Source organism: Scomber scombrus, chromosome 3 (genome assembly GCF_963691925.1).
Source record: "Scomber scombrus chromosome 3, fScoSco1.1, whole genome shotgun sequence".
Classification (NCBI taxonomy): domain Eukaryota; kingdom Metazoa; phylum Chordata; class Actinopteri; order Scombriformes; family Scombridae; genus Scomber; species Scomber scombrus.
This window is the reverse complement of record NC_084972.1, coordinates 14268514-14284807: the sequence shown is the minus strand read 5'-3', so window position 1 is coordinate 14284807 and position 16294 is coordinate 14268514. Positions and strand designations below refer to the sequence as shown.

At 42.4% G+C, this 16294-nt stretch overlaps 1 protein-coding gene across 1 annotated transcript in view; it reads left to right on the top strand.

Annotated features, from left to right (window-relative positions):
• The first annotated feature begins 1443 nt into the window (after positions 1-1443).
• foxp4 (forkhead box P4) overlaps positions 1444-16294 on the top strand; it is an 88204-nt gene continuing 73353 nt past the window's right edge. Inside the window, exon 1 of the mRNA XM_062415566.1 lies at positions 1444-1914. The gene's annotated coding sequence lies outside the window, so the exon portion shown is untranslated. The remainder of the gene's footprint in view (positions 1915-16294) is intronic.

The following is a 16294-nucleotide window of genomic DNA, read 5'->3' as shown; positions in this document are numbered from 1 at the left end:
CCTTCAGGAGATTTATTGGAGGCATATTACAAAGTGTTTCCCGGCTAAATTTGTCAGCCTCAGAGGAGAGGTGAGTGAGTTAAAAAAAAATATGGGCGCTCATACACACTCACATGCAAACACACACGCACATAAACATTTGCACACAGACACACATATTTTTAGTGGTATTGATCGCACTAATGAACGTGTTGTGATTTACTGCAGTCATGGCCCATTGTTGGGTGCTGCTGTGATGGACTGCCATCATTTTCCAATGGTAAAAGCTTAGATAGAGAGAAAAAAAGGCAGGAAAGCAGAATCCCTTTTAATGACTAACGCCAAATTATTCCAAGATCTTCCTTTGAGTTATGGCACTCTTTTTTTCTCCCCCTTACTTTATTTTTCTTTTCTTTTTTTGCTGCGACAGGTATGATGTAATTTCCAAATTTCATCTGAGACAGTAATCTCAACACTGATTATGCTTTCAATTAGTAAATGAATGTGGCGGTTTGAGGGGGAAGGTGGTAATAATTCTGCAAAAGGAGTTGTCAAGCTTCCAAAATACATAAAGGACATAGTGAGGTAGGCAGACAGTAAAATTTGTCCAATCACAATATAACTGTCTATTTGCAAGGAAAGTGAATCCATTTAAATAGTTTTTACACCTATTTTTTATTTGTGGAATAGAGCATTGCTTGGATTGGAATAAATCTTTTTGGCATTGATCAATATAGGCTATGAAATATGAAAGTGATTAAAGTTATATTACAGTAAGGTCTGTCAAGAGTAAAAATGTAACTTATTCACATTCTGTAGCCTATACTTTTTTGTAACTTTTGTGTTGTGCTTTATAGAGGCAGCTGTGTATTTTATTTATCAATAAAGCAAATCTGAAAAAACAGTTTTATGAGATTCAGAAGTGTGGAAAAGGCAAGTGTTTAATAGTAGACTAGTTCTGTTTGGGTGATCTGCTTTGTTTCTGACGGTTTCTGAGCTCCATGCAGTCTAACATCTGTTCCTCTCTGCCTCCACAATAGCACAACTCAGCCGGGGATGCAAAGAGAGGTCAAAAGATCAGTGCCTTCCCCTCATCCACACACACACACACACACACACACACACACACACACACACACACACACACACACACACACACACACGAGAGAGAGAGAGAGAGAGAGAGAGAGAGAGAGAGAGAGAGAGAGAGAGAGAGAGAGAGAGAGAGAGAGAGAGAGAGAGAGAGAGAGATACCTCTCACCGGCTCATATTGTGCGCCAGGGCTTTGCGAGGATAGGGGCAGCGATGAAAACGCGCACCTGCTTTAGAGGCATTACGGTAGCGCAGCAAACTGTCCCCCCCGCAACACACACTCCACACTCGCGCACACACACAGCCCCAGTGATTCAACCCTGATTCCCAGCGAACGAGCAAGCAACAGACGGGATGCCAAAAAGTGCGGACCGGTGGAGAGGTTATACGGGCTGAATAAGCCTCTTGAAGAGATAGCGGGGGGGGAAGCGGACGCATCAAAACAAGACGAGAAGCTGCGCTCGTTTCTCCGTGGCAACTTGCGCACAGTGCCAGAGTTTTTAGCGGCAGTATTGTTCTGACTTCACTCCAGAGGGGCCACTCCGAGGAGAGAGGACGCACACAAAAGGGAAAAGGAAAGGACTAACGAGCACGCTTTGTCGTTTTAAAGTAATGGCCGGTGCGGTCTTAGATCCTAGATTTCTCTGTCTCTCTCTCCTCTCCTCTCTGTTTCTTTACATTTTTTTTTTATTTTTTTATACATTTTTTTCGTCCCGTCGGTTTGTGTCCCCTTTGTCGCCGAGAGAGAGTGGACGCGCGGGGGCTTGAGGAGCAGAAGCGGGGCTGTCCACATGGTCCAACCACCGGCGTGAAAGTTGACTTCTTCAGAAAACAAGAGAACAGGTTGATGCATTATCTACACTTTCTATTCCCCTCTTTTATCTTCCTCACTCTTTCCTCACTCTGTGCTTCCATTGAAACTTTCTCATACACACATTAGTCTACCGAACGGCAAAAAAAACCCCCACACTGAACTTCAACTTTTTATCGCACAGTGTTGGTGAGAGTCAGCTTAATAATATAATAGAGAATTAAAGGGTGTATTATACAGCGGGCGCACTCGGAGTTGTCTTCTCTCAGACTTCCCTCCGTCCATGTTTCATTCTAACTTTTCGAGTCTTTTCATTGGAGTACTTGAGCACCAAAAACTTGTCAGCCACGTTTTAAAAATCCTATTTGAAGTAGGTTTTTTTCATCTTTTCAGTTTCTTCAATAGAAAAAAAATCGACGGTGGGGCGTCGGAATAAGTTTCTCTCTCGTCCCCTTCGACACTTTCACACGTGTTATACACACAGACACACACACACACAGAGAGAGAGACACACACACAGACACACACGCACACACACACACACACACACACACACACACACACACACACACACACGTACAGAGAGTGCATTTTTCTTTTCAATCGGCATTTATTTTAATAGCATTTTATTTCAGCTCTCGTAAGTTATGGAGGCGTAAAGTTTGCTGGGCTGAGAGGTGTCTGCGCTCCTGAGACAACAGAAACTTTTCCTCGCAGGTCACAGGACTAAGATGTCGGGAGTGGATCTCAGTGGAAACAACAAACTTTTAACTTTGCGTCCTGTGTTAATAACTCCTGTTAAGGGATTTGATAATAAACACCGACACGGGTTATGTGGTGATAATTTTACGCAGCAGTCTGAGAATCAATTATTTGTCATCGACCTGGTTAACCGTGCCACTCTGCCTTCTTTTAATTTGTTTTGTTTCTGATCATTAAACAATACCGTTTAAAAATACAAAAAGGGGCATTACACCCCTCACTGCTTAGCCTATAATAGAGCCCTTGTCTTGAGAAAAGAAAAAAAAGCTTTCTTGTGGACATTGTCAATAGGTCAGAGGAACAATACTTTCTTTTCAAACGATTTTGACTTTTGAAATTTGAACCGCGTAGTGTGACCTCACTGAGTTTTGATGTTGTATTATTCACGCAATGTTACCGGTTTAAATAATACTAATCATCAACATAATGATAAACATTAATATAAGCTACACATGAACGTATTAGTAGAAGGTCGGTTAAAAGTTTGATAGTTTTTTGTGGTTGAATATAGTTTGAACGGTGAATATTCAGACGGATCTAACCTGCAGGCTTCTGCACAGAGATCATTGGTGATGCGTCTTAATCTGATTTCCACAATTCATAAATTCGAAGGATTTCATCAAACGCTGCTTATCCCTTTGATGATAAAATATAAAACTTATTTCTACATATTTAGGCCTAGCTTTGACAATATCATAAATTTACAAATTGAGGGGGTTTGAAGTCTATACCAAAACCTCTGCATGACCCATGTTTTCCCCTTATTTTTGCAGTCATAAACCGCCTGAAAGGAGGCCTGCACCACAAAGGATTTTTTTTCCTATAGAGTCAAAGAAAAAAGCTTATTACCGGGACAGTGTTTTTATAATAATAACATATTGTAATGAAATGAAAACACTTTAAATTTGCTTTTTATTTGCGTGTGACACACAGTTAGACTGAGCAGCACAGTAAAAACAACAACTTAATTGTTGTAAATAAATTAGTTGCAGTTGTTCTTTTCTTTTTTTCTTTTTTCCCCTCCACTGTCATAAAACTTCCTTCATCAAATATCAAACATCAGCCTTAATATTCACGCATGTCACAGAGACGTCAGGTGATGGAAAGCTGTAGACAAAAAAAAAAAAAAAAAAAAGGAGGCAGAGATGAAATGACAATTAATTGCTGTTAGTTGTCTGTCATTGAAAGAAAAGCATACAGGCCGTGTGGGTGCACACCCTGACACGGGCATTATTACCCCTTGATTGATGGGCGCCGGGGCATTTGGCATAATGAATTTTATTTACTGTGTCCTCTCTCTCCTGTTGTGTCTCCCTCCTGTCCCTCTGTGGTGGCATTTCCGCGACGCGATGACACACTTTTAATTGCACTTTAATAGAAAATCAAGCGGGAATGAAAAGGCTCTTCATCACGTTTTTTTATGACCTTGTCACGTTTGTGGTGTCGAGACAGGAAAGCAGGTATTTTGTGGTGGCTGTAAGCTCCGTGAAGTATATGTCGAATTAAAATATGAAAAGTTACTTTGTGCTTCAGGAAATATACATTAAGGCATAAAAAGCACTTTAATGTTTTAATTTGCAGTGCAGCGTTCATTCATCCTCATGTTGCGCTTTATTTGAATAATGACAATTAGATCAGAATTTTAAAAATGGGTTAATTTGTTCATTTAAGCTAGGACATAATAGAATCTATGTATTTATATGTATATCAGCACACCCTAACCATTTTTAAATTGTTTCAAAATAATTAACACAAAGCTGGCACTAAGTCTCAGTTCATCTTAGATAAATATTTTCTATAGACTTGTCTAATATTTTAAAATGGTAAAATGATTTCCCAGAAATATTTTAAAATAAATCAATCAATTATGACTTCTTTCCACAATTACGATTCTTATTGCTGCATGTTCTTTCAGCTGTTTAATTTCCCCTCTGGTTCAGTGAAGGCTCAGCAGCTGGGATGTCTCAGTTTAAAGAATGATGTTTAGAGTTCCTGGTATAACTTAACAATTTTTATAAAATTACTCATTTGTAATTTTTTTTCCTGAAATGGCCTCGCTGATAGTCACTTGCAAACCTCAAAAAGGAACAGTGCAGCTCAGGGAGAACAGCGAGACGCTGTTGAAGTCTAGAGGAATGGATCTTTTTGAGTTCTTTTTCTATTCTGACATTGTAGCATTTACTAACAGTGTGAATTTATCATTTATATGTAGGACTATGCTCCTTAATAAGTTATCATATCAATGACAGGCTTTTCATGAAAATATAATAGGAGAGTATGAAACAAAAGAGTATTTGAGAGGCAGAAGTAGTCATTTGAGGAGGAAAAAAAAGAGTGTATGTGTGCAGGAAGCCAGAGGTGTCAGAGACAGATTGACTCTCTCTGCTCTATGTCGGCTATTGTGTGTCCGTGTCTGTGTGTGTTTGCCTCAGCATTGCCACCTTTTTTCATCTGAGTTGCTTCAACACTTTTCCTTTTGCTTTTTTTTCCTCCTCTCGACAGCTGTGTCTTTTCCATGTCCTGTTTTGTTTCATTGTTTGAGTTGCTCATGTGCTGCTGAGAACGATTTTTATCAGTTTCAGACTCTCTCACTTCTCCACCAGACGATTGTTTTTTGTTATGCTTACTGACACATACTTATGTGATGATTTTCAGCTTGGTCCTGTGTATGTGACTGCGCACTGCGGTGTGACTATGTGCCTTGTATGAGACCGTCTAGAGACAGGCAATAATGGCTATGAATCTCATGCGCTTTAAAACCCCTTCAGCAGGATTAAAAGCCACCAACATGATTGTGTTAGTCCATAAACTCACTCAGAGAGTCCTTACCTCCAGCATGAGCACATGTGAACGTATGTGTGGAAGAGTGTATATATCTGAGTGCGGGAGTGTGTGTGTATGAGAGTGCTTTTTTCTCAATTCACCTGTCCTGCTTGAGTGAAAATGGACAGTATTTGAAGTTTTAAATGTCCTGTGCGTCGGTAGTGTTGATGGCTCGCCTGTCCGTCTCTCCATCTCTTGTGCTCTTTTCATTAAAGCCCTCCTGCTATCCCAAACCCACAAGTCTGAGTGGGCTTTTGGCTCCAAAGTGATGTTGAAGAGCATCCGTATACAACATTGCTATACATGTAGGGTTTGACCTGGGATAGATACTCACAGATTTACTTCTATCGTAGCACTTAGTGCATTACCTGCTTAAAAGCTGAAATGGTTAAATTTTCAATATCCTTTAGATGGGGTTTGAGGAAAGCAAAAAAAAAAAAAAGAAAGTTTCAGTTCAGGGAGCGAAAGCATGTTTTTAAATGAAATTATTTCAAGTGTGGGTCCTGAAATTGCTGCTATTGCAGCGTGTGCGCATTTGAACTGAACATGTGTGCTGGAAACACTGTAGGAAAAGAACACAAGATCTTCTACAGGTTGTAACAATTGTGCAATTTGTGGTAAAATGAAACACATTTTAATTAAGTGTATCATTGATTTTCACAGAATAAAATTGTTCCTTTCTTCAGTGATACAAAAATGATGGAAAAAAAATCCACAAGACTCCATACGCAATCACTGAATATGCTATTAAAATAGCAATTATTGCTTGTTACCTCCTAAAAAAAAACTTAATGAAATATAATTGACAAATTAATAGATTAAATGAAGGTGTTATTGCACATGGGCAGCCAGCAAGTGGGGGAATGTTCTGTTTGTGTATTGAAGTGATTGACTGCACAGTGAAACTGCCGCCACATTGCTTTAGACTGAGGTCTGATTATACATGTGGTTCTAATTGAACCTGTTATTTAGGAGAAGCTGAGGGCTGAATACTTGTGTGTGTGTCTCTGTGTGTGTGTGTGTGTGTGTGTGTGTGTGTGTGTGTGTGTGTGTGTGTGTGTGTGTGTGTGTGTGTGTGTGTGTATCCCACACATTTTTCAAAGATGAGATGTGTTTTTATGACAGGTCAGAAGGCAGTGTTGTACTGTGAAGTTGCAGGACAGCAGGGGAGGAAAGAGGAGGGAAGCGGTAAGATGCCTTTAGAGGTCTTTAATAAGTTGACCAACTGAGAGAGACAGAGCAGTATGTTCTACTGTCTTTTGTTTCCTTTTGTGTCTTTTGAAAGAGCTGTCTTTGCATATGTGGTGACAGCAGCCCCACTCGCAGTCGCAGCTTATTTCTCTAAAATGTATTCCCTCTGATTGATAAGGTAATCATTTTTGCTGACACAGTAGTTCAGCCTGTGGTCCCTGTGTTTTATATGAGATATTTCCGAAGTTTTTATATATATATATATATATATATATATATGTATATATATGTATGTGTGTGGGGGGTGGCTGTGAGGCAGGTCGGCTCAGAGATGTTTCTCTAGCTCCAGAGAGCACCAGCCCATTAACAGCTGATGGATGTGGGAAGGAGTGACCCAACAGCTCAAAGCGGAAGGGACTGTTTCCTATGGGCAGGGGTGGGGGTGGGAGGGGGGCAGGAGAGAGATAGAACATTTGAGTGAATGGCTGGTAGAAGCGAGGGAAAACGACTGTCCGAGGGTTTTAGGCGTGGGTCATTATAGCTGGGGAAGCATTAGATCAGCCTCTCCAGAGTGCGCTTGGCACCTGAGGCCATGGCTGGAGCGGAGAGCTGGAGCTAAAGGGGAGGGCTGAGTCTGGTGGAATGAGAGCACATCGTGAAGTAAGGCAGTTGGGGCTTTCAAGTTTGATTTCACAGACAGGGAGAAAGAGTCATGGAGGATCACGAGGTCAGTGGCACAGCCAGGTAGCGCACACGAGACGGTTAGCTGTCGTAGAAAAACACACAAGCGGTGTTTTTGTGTAAACTGAGAGAACGCCCGTTGTGTTCAAACAGAGCATATTCATGAAAAAGCTCTCGTCGGTCGTTGTGTCCCCTGCTAACTCTGCATTGCTTCTGACAGCTGTATTTGTGTTATGGATTTTCCTTCATTCTGACCCGTCTCCCTTTCCTTTTCCCCTGCCTCCCTCTCTCAGTAGTCGGCTCCCCTCCTCTCCATCGCCTCCACCCTATGACCTTTTGTAAGCACTTCATCAGAGAGCCGTTGGTGTTTTCTAAAGTGCTGCGACAAACTGACAGGGCAGCTGTCAATCGAGCGGAGAACCGAGCAAGCAGATCAGTGGAAAGCTTCTCTCAGAACAACAATGTGACTAAACTTTCTGCAGCACTGCTTTAATGTGTATTGAAAGGATGGCTGTGAAGGGTAGGTGACAGCTGTGAAGCGCAAGACTCAGAGCCTTATGGATACACACGCACACTCACACACTCTCATACACACACACACACACACACACACACACACACACACACACACACACACACACACACACACACACACACACACACACACACACACACACATTTTGTACATTTCATAAACCATATGACTGTAGAGAGGCGTTACACGGCTCTTGAGCGCTCGTTTGCCCGTAGTGCTGTGGTGGTAAAATCTGCCGAGCGGACGAGAAAACGCTCTGATAAAATGCTGAGATTCACACAAGAGGAGGAGCGCACAGGGATTTACATCCAGGTCCATAAACTCAACCACAACCTGACTGAGCTCAAACCACTTAAGCACAAAGCTTAACCACCAAATACTTTTACACCTCTACACTCTGATGAGCTCCTGATGTAAACTGTGACAAATAATAATACCTCAGTTTGATTTCTATAGTTCTCTTTTCTCATGAGTTTGATCCTTTCATTTTAAGTTGACTCCCAAGTGCAGTTATCAGATCTATCATTAATCTGACTTATTGCAGTTTTTTTTTTTTTTTTTGTGATTTGCATCAGAATATTTTGCTTCAACAAGGATGATTGTACATTAACATATGCTGATAGGAAATTAGCAATGCAGTTTTTTCCCTTCTTGTCCCTGTTCCTTGCCATCCTGGACCGGGAGAGGTAATAACCATTTAAATGCATCTCATTATGTTTTCTAATCCGTAAAGTATCGGGATGTTGGCTAACGCAGGCGAAAGTGAGGCTGGAGCGCTGGCGTGCACTGCTCTTTTATGGTATTAGTATTTGTGGTATTAGTTCCGGGGGACATGGGATGCCTACTTAAGCTATTAGCATGTGAGGCGCCGTGGGATGATCCATCCCCTGACAGGACGAGCTGTTAACCAGTGCTAAACCAAATCACAATAGGCTGCCTGGGTTGACGGATTGACAGAGCTCTCAACACTTGCCTGGACCGCCCTTCCTTCCTCCTCTGCAGCATGTAAACTCACATGAAGATTTGTTTGAAGGGAATAGAGCTTGGGAAGTTAGTTTTCCCAAACTCTTGGTAGAAAAGAAATATCGAAGTGAACAAGTATTTAGAGAATCTTTTCAGAAGTAAATATGATAAAGACCTGGCCCGTAGCAAAGACTACATGCTGTCAGTGTCTCTGTCTGTCTTTTTCCTCCTGCTCTTCTGCTTTCTGCTCTGCCGTAACTCTCAAGGTGAAGAGACTGTACAGTTTTTGCCGAGTGGGGAGCGGACTCTATGGCTTCTATAGTGGCCCTTTAGAGAAGGGAGGCGCAGGGGAAGGGGGAGGCAGGAGGGGAGGACGGCGACTGCCAGAGCCACTATCAGGAGTCTTAGAGATCGCTCACAGACGAGATGGATGCTGCGCTCTGCATGTGTGCGCACTTATTGTGTGTGTGTGTGTGTGTGTGTGTGTGTGTGTGTGTGTGTGTGTGTGTGTGAGTGTGTGTGTGTGTGTGTGTGTGTGTGTGTGTGTGTGTGTGTGTGTGTGTGTGTGAGAGTGTGTGAGTGTGCACATCCAACTACAATCTACAATTAACTGTCAATCACCGGGTGACCCTGCACCCCTCTCTGCCTCGGACAGAATTCCTCAGGTTTTAGGTTCTGTTTTTCAGACGGCTGTCGGAGAAGAAAAGCAAACAGGTCGTCACTTTCCCAACTTGTGTGTATTTTTTAGACGTTTCATTTTTGAGAGGAAAACGTCATTATTTTCATAGATGGTATTGTCTGCATTAGGGTTAAAATAAAACTTTAAAAACATTTAGAAAGAGCGGTAGTGAGACAGAGTGTTGAATAGCTGGCTTTGGTACATCAGTGGCTGTTTTTTCACTCTCTGGCTGTTTGCTGGGCATTGAAACTCTGTTAGTGTGTATGCGCATACACATGCACGCCTGTGTGTGGTGGGCATTGTTGACCGAGAGACATCTGCCACTAGATTATTCCCAGCTGTTATCTGAATAATTGTGTAATCCCCCCCCCCCCCCCACACACACACACACTCCCCACTCCCTCCCTCTTTTTACTCCCTCCCTCCTTCCTTCCCTCACTCCCTCCTCCTCTGCTCCCTTCTTGCCCCCACATCCCTTCTTCCTCCGAATGATGAGACAGAGAGTGATTAGTCTCTTTTCTGGATGGCACTTTTTGTTTGTATTTATTTATTTTATCAGGAGTGTTTATGAGTGTGTGCATGTATGAGTGTGTATCTCTCCAGCACCTGGTCACTGGTCGTTGTCTGACATTTGTAGAAGGATTTGAGCCCCCCCCCCCCGATCTACACACCCACCCACCTCCCTCCACCTCTCCTCCCCTCCTCCCCGTGGCTCTCAGGGAAATAAAAGTAGCCTAATCCTGCCAGATCAAGATTGCTGTCCACCACAGCTTTACCAGCCTGTGAATTAGAGCCAGCTCTCATGTTTCTGAGGAGAGCGAAGGCAGAGTGTGTATGTGTGTGTGTGTTTGCGTTGTGGGCCGTTGGCCTTTGAAGCAGCGTTAGTTGTTTGCCGGCAGAATGCTGGTCAGGGGGTGAGAGGAGAAGAAAGCACAGAGCACTGAAAAACAAAAAGAGACCAGTTGAAAAGCAAAAAAATTGGCTCACTGTTAAAGCACAGTTAATTTTCAGATTATTCTAAAAGGCTGCATGTGATACTGTTCAAATTATTTTATGTCAAGAAATAAAAGTTTTTTTTAATTGTTTTTCTTATTTACAAGTAGTTTCTTTTTTTTCAACTTTAACATAACAAATTTTAAAACAATTAATTAGAATTCATTTTTCCGGGATTAAAAGGGAAAAACATCATTGAAATATACTGCTGTCGCATTGTTACAGTTCCACTGTATCTACAAAGGCACAACACAATGTTTAAACGCTGTTTTAAAACAACGCTTTTCCTCCTTCCTCAGAGAATTTTTTATAGACTTACAGTAAACCAAACAAATTGTGAACTAAAAAAGAACATTTCATCAGTCCTTTTTAATTTAGTTTGCAACAAACTGTCAATTCCCTCTACAGAGCTTTTGTATTTTCTAACACCACTCCTTGAATGAGTTGTCAAATGTATCGGAAAAGATGTTTGTGTGTCACTCAGAAGGCTATACTGACACACACACACACACACACACACACACACACACACACACACACACACACACACACACGCACAGCATGCGTGCCTGCAGTTGCCAGGGCTGCCTTGATTTCTGGTCTGTGGTTGGTCGGAAAGTGTTCTTTTCCCTGTCGGAGCTCCGATAGTCGCTCACTGTGAAGGACTCAAGACTCGTTCGTCTCTCTTTTCTCCTACTCCGTTGCACTTTTCTCCCGTCCATCTACTCTTTCCCCCGTCTGTGCTCTCCTTCTCTCCTCCTCTCTCTGTCATGCCTGTTGTCTCTAATTATCACAGCTCTGCGTTCCCTCAGCCTCTTCATTACATCCAAGCTGTCATCACAGTTTACCTCCAACATTCACTACCTCTCCTCAGGTCCCTGTTTCAATAGAAATAATTTATTCTATATGACAGAAATAGCAAGACTCAGTGCAAGGTCGATCAATAGCCCTCTCAAAAAGTCTCTGAGAAGCAGGGTTTCTTTGTGAGTGTGTTAAAATGACTAAAAATCCTTTAGTTTAATAACAAATTAAAACATAATTGAAATATTTTCAGTGATAAAAGAAAACTTTCAAATATTATTTTTTCTCTCCTTTCAAATCTATTTGTTGAGTAAAATATTTTTACTCTCCTTGAATGCCAGTGAATTTCATGTATGAGAGGCAGAAAATGTGAAAGATGGGCCCACTGAACGAATAGTACATTCACACTCATAATTCTGACCTAAAAACTTATTGAAATGTGTTCTTTTACTCTCTCAAAGAATTGTATTAAATGTGAGAAAGCTGTGTAGGATTACGATAAATTGTATTCACTCCATCTTGTTATTGTTATGAAACATGAATGCAATGTTTTGTCTGCACACCTAGTTGTCCCTGGACTAAATTAGATTGTGCCAAAAAAGACTAACCACAATCTTCTGACAAAACAACAAATGACGAGAAAGAAATTATAACTGTTAATTTTCTGCTTTGCCTCCCCTCTTTATTATTGTTATTTCCAGTATGAGACTTATTTTTGAGGTATTTATAATCAGCAAGTAATGGAGAAAACACAGCCTTTAGTTCGACAAGGACTAAGGGCATTTATTACCAGGTTGAAAGGCAGCTATTGGTTGTTGGATTAGCAGACAGCACAATGCCCATTTGCCCAGTGAAGGTCAGCCCTGCCGTATGCAACCTGTAGCCCTAATCGGCAACTTCTGCCGCTGCAGGTTTCCATTGTCTAAAGGTCAGTCAGGAACAGTGCATTAGCCTCGAAAAGTAGTCAGCATAAACGAGGGAGGAGACTAAGGGAGGAACGAATGACTAAAGTACAAAAAAAGAGGACAGGAGGGAGGGTGAGTGGCAATGAAATCATGGCATGCTTCGTGGTGTCAGGCAGGCGTACGGCTTCTGGGGGCTTTGTGAAAAAGTTTGCCTGCAAAACTTTGCTGAGGGCTGGGTTTGGTTTGAGCAGCTCCCCCAGGGGTTCACTCACAGAGTGGGTGGAGGGAAGAGGAGGAGGAGGAGGAGGAGGAGGAGGAGGAGGAGGAGGAGGAGGTGGGAAGGCAAAGAAGAGGAGGAGAGGGGAGCAGAGAAAAGAGAGCAGGCATGCCGTCACATTCGTCCGTTGTTACGGGGCGCAGGCCTTTAGTCGCTGATCTAAGAAACACAACTCCTGGCTCACGCCCCCTTCTTATCCCTCCCCCTCTCCTCTCCGTTCTTTTTCTTTCTCCTCTCTTTTCTTCCATCCTCCACCGTGCCTCTCCGTCTATCTCTCCCTTACAGTGGGCAGCTTTCGACAGCTCTGCGCTGCGGTTTGAGCGCTGGTTATTAACATACAGTCTGCATTAGTGGAACACTGGCTAGGCCTATTTGCTGGTAATGAGGATAGGGGGCCTTTGCTGTATAGTTACTTGTTTGACCTCCAGTGGCAGGGTCAAGTTCATCCCTAGGAGGTGTAATTCTCTCACTCCTCAGCCCAAAACACATGACTGCACCCTGGACCGAATTTGAATCTCTCATCCATGTCTTTGCTCTCTCCTTCCTCTCCCTCGTCCCCCTCTCTTCCCACAGGGTTAATTGAAGGGGAAATTGATAGTTCTGTGCGGTAATTGTGGCTTTGAGAATTCTCTGTCTCCCACAGAGAAAGATGAGGGCAGCTGTACCAAAGAATGACGTGTTGTAAGAAAAAAAGAGAGAAAGAAATAGGGGGGGGGGGGGGCAGATGGAAGTGTAAATAGTATAGCCCCCACACCCCCGTGGGTTGTTGGGTTTGATTGGTTGATGAATGAGGGTGTTGATTGGCTGATGACGAGCTCAAATGTCTGCGTAACTTTACTAGCAGGCCTATAATAATCATTCAATTCATTATCCAATCACAGAGATTCACCATACTGCTCTGTATCCTCACTGATTCTCCTTTTAATTCTCTTTTTGAACCCCTCTCCCTCCCTCCCTCCCTCCAATCCTCCCTTACCTCCCTGAGGAGTCGGGGATGGACAGATGAGTGGAGCGCACTGTATCTGTTCGGTTCTGCTCTGCTGCTCACTGAAGTATAGAGAGACAAACTTATATTCCAGCGCTGAATGGACTCGCTACCTCTCTCTCTCTCTCTCTCCTTCAAGAGGGGCTTTTCTTTCCCAGGGGCAGAGCTTTATAATTAGTATTCTTCCAGAAATAGAAAACTAGTTTTCTGAGGTGAAGTCACCCTCTGATGTGTCGTTTTTAAGGCAGCAAATTTGAATTGATACGGTGTGAAGTGAAATCTAATATATATATCAGGAAAATCAATTTCCACCTCCACCTGCCACAGACTTATTTATTTTTGACAAATAAAAAACATTCAAATAACTAAAAGTATTATCAAAATGAAATGAGTGAGCGTGGACTGTTTTTGGCCGGTCTGGCATTTTGTTCCTGTAGTAACTGCAGGTCTTGTTTTAGCTCCTGGCTTAGTTGTTTAGTCTCAGCTCAGGCCACCCCAAGGCTGTCACCCAGGCAACGTTGTATGAGTGAGTGTCTGCGCTGTCTTTATATTATTTAATTTTCTTCATTGTGTGCTAAAATTTGTCAGTGTATTCATTTCTCCCTTTGACTTTATCGCTGCGATTGGTTCCGTTTCTTTTTCCTGCCCTGTTTTTCCCACCTCTTGTTTCCCCCTTCAGCCCCCCCCCGCTCTACTCCCCTCTGTCTCTCCCTGCCGCTCTCCTTTCTCTTCCCCTCTTTCCCCCACCCCTCTCCTTTCGCTTTCTCTGTCCGTTAATGAGAATGTGTTAACGAGAAAGAAAGATCTATTGGGTATAGCACAATTTATCAGAAAGGCAGAGGTTTGGAAGAGAAAAAAAAGAGAGAGGCGGCGGGCCTTCAAAGAAGTCCTATTCTTGTGGTTGTGAATGTTTGATGAGACAGTGAAAAGTTCCCCCTCTAACGTCATGGTGTCTGAACAGAAGAGAACAGAACCGTTCTAATCATGCCGCACAGAAAAAATGACTTCCAACCCGATTTAATTAACTGATAAGAAACGGCTTCAAATTAATTTTTCAAGGATGTTAGATTTTGATTAAGAAACTCCTAAAAGAAATAGACGAATAATCAATTTTTTAATCAACTTACTCAAATGGTAACTGGTTAATATGATAATTCTAGCAATTAGGGCAAATATTGTCGAGCAGCAGTTTCTATGCATCCTGTTAAAGGAATTATAATATCTTTACATCTAATTATCATGGTTATTTAATTTTTTTGTATGGCTACCTCTCAATTTTACCGTTCGTTTTTTTCATTTGCCATTATAGGGATAATGAAATGAGAAGTTGGAAAATGTAATAAGATGAAACTTTCATAAGGGCTAACCTGAATGGGGCTTTTCACGTGTTCTGATTGGATAGATATTTAGGAAAGGGAAAGGGGAGTTGTTCAGAATGACATTATTTCTGCTGGTTTTACATGCAAAGCTGAGATGGATCTTTAGATGTGTGAATCTTGTATTTCATCAGCAGATTAAAGTAGCTAATAGCTCTTGGCTTCTATGCGTGTCTACTGGCTTATTCATGAGCAGGTATAGGCCCAACCATGAGTATCCTCACCATTTCTAATCCACAAAGTTTCAAATTATCTATTCAGTTAGAGGAGAAAGAAAAAAATCTGATTCAGCTTTGATTGAAGGAAAGATTGGGCTGTTCACCTGCTAGTGGCCATAAAATGTGTATGTATGTGTGTCGGTGTGTGTGTGTGTGTTTCCTTAATTGGACAGGTATTGTGGTAGGGGTGAAAAGGGGACAGTTAAAAAGAGAAGGGGGGATGCAAAGAAAGAGCTGGCAGGGGGTTGGGGGCTTTAGGAGAGCAGCAGAGAGACAGAGTTCTGTACTTCAAAGAAGGCTTATAGCCTGGACAGACGCTAACCCTGCTCACATACCACTGCAACACACACACACACACTCACACACACACACACTCCACACATTCACATACAGTGGCCAGCCTCTCTCTTTTGCCTCTTATGAGATGAATATCCATCCCCTCTCACACTTCCCTCTGTGTGTCTCTGCTGTATCCCTGAACATCAGTGGAGTCGAGCGTTCAGAGGGAAATATTGACAAAGCGTTTGGAGAGATGGAATGGTTCCTTTAATTATATGCTGCTCTTATGATGCATGGTGTTACTGTCTAGCTGCTTACTCTCACACACACACACACACACACACACACACACACACACACACACACACACACACACACACACACACACACACGTACATGCGCATGCACGCTGATCAGCTGAATAGGTATTCCTGGCACAAACCCCTGTATTGAGCGTACATATTCAATTAGCAAAACTCATTAGCAAAACTTGGCATTTGTTGTTGTTTTTTTTCCTCCTTGCTCAGAATTAATGGTTTTGATATGCTAATTAGCGGGTAATTTAATTTCAAAAGGCCTCAATTAACAGCAGCGTTGTGGACACGAGGAAGTTAAGCAGCGTAATCTAATTTGCATTAGTAACGAGCAGGGAGTAATTAGTCTCTAATTAGCCACTTCAGACAGCACTTGTGTTTACTTTCCTAATGAAGTGGAGGGGCTTTTTTTTGTACAGGGAAGGCTGTGTGTGTGTATGTGTGTGTGTGTGTGTATACATGTAAGTGTGCTTATGAGAATGTACGTGTTTGTGTGTGTGTGTGTGTCTGCTTTTGGGCGCGGGGGGGGGGGGGGGGAGGCATATGGGAGAGAGAGGCATATACCAGAGGGAGAGAGGCATATGGCTTACAGTTTGGCTCAAGTTACACACATGGGCACCACCTACATAC